A 6,701-nucleotide genomic window follows, 5' to 3' on the forward strand; every position below is an offset into this window, starting at 1 on the left:
GTACACTCCAGCATTGAAACATCCTTACACTCCTGGAATAAAGTCTACTTAATATATGGTTATATTATAGATAGATAGATAGACTTGTAGGATTTTTTGTACCTGTGTCCTTAAGTTAAATTGACCTCTAACAATCTTTTCTTGCACTATCTTTATTTGGTTGTGATATCTATAACATATTAGTTTCATAAACATGAAAAACAGCTTTTTTTTTCTGTTGTTCTACTTTCTAGAATAATTTGTGTAAGATTGGAATTATTTGTTCTGAAAGTTCAGTAAAATTCACCTGAAAAAACTGGAGTCTGATCCTGTGAACAATTAGGGGAAAGTAGAGTGCAACTAGAGGCCTTTACACCCTAACCACTCTGCCACCTGTAGGCCCTATCTCCTACATTTCCTTTCATATACTGGCCATGCCCAAAGGTCTTTGATAGACTTTTAGTTCTTAGGTTTTCAGATTTTTAGTTGTTAAATGTGACAGTGAGTTCCATTAACTCATCTATGTCTTTTTTGGCATTGGCAGGGGTGAAGGTGGGGGAGGGAGCCATATATGGTAACTTGATTCACCATATATGACAACTTCTATTCAGTGTGACCTTAGCTTGCTGATTTAAAAGAATTTTGCAAGAGGAAACTTAGGCCTTTTAAAAGTTTCTTAATTGCATTTCTTTTCTCTTATGGCACATTCTGACTTATTCTTTACGTTTCCAATGTCATTTATCTTACCTCTTTGCTCAAAATTCCTTAGAAATTTGGGAAATGTTTCCCTGCTCTACCGACCACAAAAAATATTAGGCACCTCTCCTCTGTGTTCCCACAGCAGCAATCTGTTTACAAGTGTAAGCCACTGTTTATGAAAGTCTGACTCATTAGATTGCAAGCTTCTTAAGGTCTTGATGGGAAAGACTATGGTTGTTTGTTTCTATGCCCTCCCAGTATTTAACACAGTATCTAACATACAGTAGGAGCTTGTTAAATTGCTGAATGAATGATAGAATTACAGATGGTTTTATTATCTGATAGTATCTTATAATACCTAATATATACTTGTCTGTTATTTTCACAGAACTTTACCAAAGTGGAAGACAAGAAAGGTTCTTTTTTATCATTTGGGCCAATATCACACAAGTAGTGTGTACAAGACATGAGTAAAATGATTTAGGAGTCCTAACTACCAAGAAATGGAGCTACCCATAGAGCTCTACCTCTCATACTTCCCCTCACCTATCAAACCATACTTTCAGTGTATTTAGAATAGTATTATTCTCAACTGTTAAAGTTGAAGTTTACAAATTCACATTCTAAAGATCACATCTGTCTATTTATTCTGTCTTCACTTATTGTATCCTGCCAGCTAGTGAGCAGTGGCTTTGTGGTTCTGTCTCTATGGTATACACAGCCAGGCTTGGCTGTGCATGAGATTATAATGAATGAGATCATGATGAGCCTCAATTCAGCAGCAAACACATATGCAAAATGTAGACTTCATGAGAGCAAATGTATTCGTCCATTTTGCACACTGCTATATCCCTAGTGTCTAGGACAGTGCCTGCCAAAAAAAAAAAAAAAAATTAGTGCTCTATAAACATTTCTTGAATGGATGAATGAATTGCCGAGTATAGCAATCTGATATTACTATAAACAGGATGCTCTTCTTTGTATATGTGCTTCTGCAAAATTCAAACCAACAAAATATTTAAGGAGAGCTTATTATGCACAATACACCTTGCTAGGCACTACACCAGTCCCAAGGGTTAACCTATTCCCCAAGGCTAGTTTCATAAGTGTGCAACCTGTGCAGTCACACAGGGCCTCATTCTTAGAAGGGCCCCATGTTGGTTTAATGCTCTTCTGTTGCTGTTTTGAAATTCTTAATAAATTTGAACATGGGACCCAACATTTTATTTTTGCACTAGGCCCCACACATTATAAAGCCAGGCCTGCTATTCCTGAATACCTTTCCATTTGATTTTGACCTCCCTATGCTCTGTCTTCTACCCTAAAATTATAACCCATCTATGACTACATTCTCCTGGCAAGCCCTCTGCCTGAGATCTAGGGCAGGCAGCAGCCAACCTGGACATATAGCTTGGACTGAGTCTCTGAATTCAGCCTGGCAATCCCACAGTAGTTACTATATTTTCCTAGTCCCTCCAAGGGAAAGTTGAATTTAGACCATAAATAGACAAAAAATATTCACAAAATACCATAATGAATAAAATTTTCCTTTATTATACTAAAGAGCCACTTATTTTATAGAGCTTCCATTATCTGTGATGCTGATACTAATATCCAAGAGAAATCTTGTCTTCATTGTCCAGGTGACTGAACTTTACATCTATCCAGATTCTTCACCAAAGTGTGCTTATCCAGAGACTGAAGTAAAAGAGCTTGGGTTTTGACCATTTGGTGATTCTTGCTTTAAAGTCTCGATGTCCATGGAGTTAAGAAGGATGTCCATTACCTAGTTGTTTTATTACTTATTTCTACCCAGAGAACTTATTTTGTTGCTCTTTTTTATTTGGTTTCCCCTGAATATAGTTCTTCAGATTTAGAGCAACAATATCAGATTCTTGGGGAATTGCTTAGAATGGACAATGGAAAAGCAACCATTTGTCTACTGAACTCTGGTGATCATTTGGTACACATGATGACTTTTTTTGTAAGATTTCAGTTTGCCTTGGAAATGCCTGCTCATCATGGCAAAAAATGAAGAACCCTACAAATCATCTTTGTTTCTGATTCAATCATACAATATGTATTTTATTCATTAGCACCTACTATGTGCTAGACACTGTCCTAGACACTTGGTATTAGAATGGTTAATTTTATGTGTCAATTTGACTGGGCCATGGGGTGTCCATATGTTTGGTCAAACATTATTCTGGGTAAGACTGTGAGGGTGTTTTTAGATGAGATTAACATTTAAATTGGTAGACTGAGTAAAGCAGATTTCCCTCCCTCATGTGAGTGGGCCTCATCCAAATGGTTGGAGGTCTGAGTAAAACAAAAAGGGTAACCCTCCTCTGAGTAAGAAAGAATTCTCCTTGCTTAAATACCTTTGAACTGAAACATTGGCTCTTCCTGGGTCTCAAGCCCGCCAGCCTTTGAATGGGAACTACACCATCAGCATTTCTGATTCTCAGGCCTTTAAACTCAGACTGAAACTAAATCATCAACTCCCCTGGATCTCCAGCTTTCTGATTCACCCTACATATCTTGGGACTCATCCACGTCCACCTCCATAATCACATGAGCCAATTTCTTGTAATACATTTCCTTACATGCATATAATATATAATATATATACTATAGATATATACACTATATGTGTGTGTATGTATATATGTGTGTATACACACATAACACACCCTATTGATATCCGCAGAGCTTGCTCCCTTACTTCGTCAGGTTTTTACTCAAATATTAGTATCATATTCTCAGCAAGGCCTTCTTTGGCCACCCTCATATACTTTAGTTCTTTTCCCTGTTATTTTTTTCTCTTTATCACACATTATCTAACATACTATGTCTTTTACTGATTTATTTTGTTTATTTTTTGCCTATATTAATAGAATGTAAATTCTGTAAGAGCAGAGATTTTTGCATGTTTTATTCCCTTCGGTCTCCCCAGCACTATGATACCTGGTACATATTGTTGAATAAATGAATAAACAAACACATTATTTTCATTTGTATCCAAGGGAGCCACTGAAAAATTTGGACCCCTGAATCAAAAGGGTATCTATTAATACAACAGATCTCCTTCTGTCTGGTGTCTATCAAACATCTCAGTAGCTTCTTCAGAAGGTGATGACACTGTTCTAAATCTTACAGTGCACATGTTGTAGATTTTACGTCCAGCAAGCATTTGAAGTGTGGGGCTTTGGGCTTTGTTGGTTCAAATGGCACTTCCTACAACAGACCACACATGCCACAAATGCACATTTCCCAGGCACAGTGTCTTTATGAACCTCCGTTTGACAATAATTCTTTCAAATTCGTTCTATCTGCAAGGTCGAGATCTACCTGGATTTATCTTAATTTTCTGTAGTAAGAGCCTTTTCTTTTCTGATCACTCTTCCCTCAATTGAATCCTGGGAAACTCGACTGTCTTCCCCTTTCAGTCTTTCTCATTCTCCAAGCAACTCACTAGTCTGGGCTAGGTGCCCCTATTATGTGCTCCCATAGAACTTGGTATTCTTTCTAGCATAGCCCTGTCATTAGTTCTTTACCTGACTTCCTCCCCAGCAAGACTGTGAGCTCCGTAATGGCAGGGCCAAGTCTGTCTTGCTCATGAATGTATCTCCAGCACACAGAGATTAAATGGCTCATAGCAGGGACTCAATAAATATTTGTTGAATGAATGACTAACCAGCCCAGGTAAACTTAAGTCCCACACATTTTAAAAGAGGAAAGTGAATCATAAAAAAGATAAGTTTTTTAAAAATAAGCATAACCAGTTTTTGTATATCACAGAACACAATTGTTTTCTTTAAAAAGTCAACACAATAAGATAATAATAGTATTTAACTCTGGATAGTGTAATTATGATCTGATTTTTTCCCTTTATTTTACATATCATTACTTATAAAATTTTCTGTAAAGAGTGTGTCTTGGACGGGTACGGTGGCTCACGCCCATAATCCTAGCACTCTGGGAGGCAGAGGCGGGTGGATTGCTCAAGGTCAGGAGTTTGAAACCAGCCTGAGCAAGAGTGAGACCCCGTATCTACTATAAATAGAAAGAAATTAATTGGCCAACTAATATATATAGAAAAAAAAAATTAGCCGGGCATAGTGGCGCATGCATGTAGTCCTAGATACTTGGGAGGTTGAGGCAGCAGGATCGCTTGAGCCCAGGAGTTTGAGGTTGCTGTGAGATAGGATGACACCACAGCACTCATGCTAGCCTGGGCAACAAAGCAAGACTCTGTCTCAAAAAAAAAAAAAAAAAAAAAAAAAGACGAATAACACCACCAAACAGAGTCTCCCTGCAGAAAAGACAGATTCTAGCAGAAATTAGAAGAAAGAAGCAAGAAGACGAGCATACAGCGGACAAAAGCGGGAAGGAGGGGTACCTGAGACCCCGGGAGACTCCAAGGGAGGAGGCTGCAGAGGAGAACTGGAGGCTGAGATCACCGGAGCAGCCCGGAGACCAGCGGCAAGGGTAGGTGGATTTACTGTTTCCCCTCCCCTGCATTTGGGACTGCTGGTGGGCTCCCCAGCGGGTGGAGAGACCTGCGGACACCAGCCCAGAGACCGCAGCCGCCGCTGCCAGCCAGCGGTGAGCCTGTAGCAGACGTGGCACCAGGTTCCCAACTTCCTCCGGGCACCTCCATGTGCACTGACCCGAGCCGCGCGGCAGGCGCCATATTGCCTCCTTCTCCCCTCCGCTGACCCTACCCACGGCTGCCCAGAGAGACAATATAGCAACCAGCCAGAGGCACTTCCAGGGAACGGGACCTTCCCTCTTGGGACGGTACAGCTGACTCAGGGGAACTCAGACTGTGAGCTCCCTACCCGCCAGCCCTCCCAGGTGCTGCTGGCACTGAGTTCCCAGGAGAACAGTGCCGACTCAGAGGCTGAGAGACATAGACCCAGCTTGGGCTCCCTGTGGGTGAATTGGGACCGGAAATCCTCTCCCTGGTGGGGATACAGTTTGAACTCTGGGACCCAGAGGTCGGACCTGCAGACCAGATCCCCTGCACCGAGGGCTAGCATTGGCTAGGGCACAGAAAGGTTATACGTGAACAGCCTACTGAGGTGTGTGTGCCTACAGGGGCAGATCGGCGTCCTAGAGGGCAACCCTCCTCCCAGGAGGAGGCCGTGCGCCCAACCCAGGTGGCGTTCCTGTGCAGGGAACCTCCCTGCCGACATCACAGTCCCGGGAGGCCTGGTGGCTTGTGGTCTGGCCTGCTGGCAGAGACCCAGGAGTAGCTGCGGACTTTGGGAGGGTGGAAAGAAGCGAGACCCACTCCAGACTGCCAGTCTCAGATAGCCCCGCCCCCACACCCAGACTTTCTGGCTGAGCAGGACCATTCCAGCCCCGCCCTGACAGCTTTTCCTGGAAGCAGAGAACAGAACTTTGACCCCTGCTAACAGCCTGAGGGCAGGCTTACACGAAATCCACAGCATAGCCTGTTCCTCCAAGCAAACGCCACCTACTGAAAGGGACGGCATCCTGCAAAGCCTTTTCACGGCACCCACTGACTCAATATACAGAGAGTGGTCCAATTTCACCCACAGACACCACCTAACGCCTCAGAAATTAACAAGGTGCGTGAATACCCAAACAATAACTTAAGGAAAGAAACAACAACTGATCGACATGGGAAGAAATCAGCGAAAGAACTAAGGAAATATAAGGAAGCAAATGGAAAACACACCACCCCCAAAGAGGAGCACCAGCCCCCTAGAAATGGACACCAACCAAAATCAGGAAACCAATATGACAGAAGAGGAATTTTGTATGTGGATCATAAGAACACTCACCGAGCTAAAACAACAACTCAATAACCAACATAAAGAAACCACAAAAAGCCTCCAAGATATGGGAAAAGAAATAGACACAATGAAGAAAAGTGTAACCGAACTCCTAGAAATGAAGAATCAATTCAAGGAACTACAAAATACAGTGGAAAGTCTCAAGAACAGGGTAGATCAAACAGAAGAAAGAATCTCAGAGCTTGAATATAACAC

This window comes from Microcebus murinus, chromosome X, assembly GCF_040939455.1.
Source record: "Microcebus murinus isolate Inina chromosome X, M.murinus_Inina_mat1.0, whole genome shotgun sequence".
NCBI classification, from domain to species: domain Eukaryota; kingdom Metazoa; phylum Chordata; class Mammalia; order Primates; family Cheirogaleidae; genus Microcebus; species Microcebus murinus.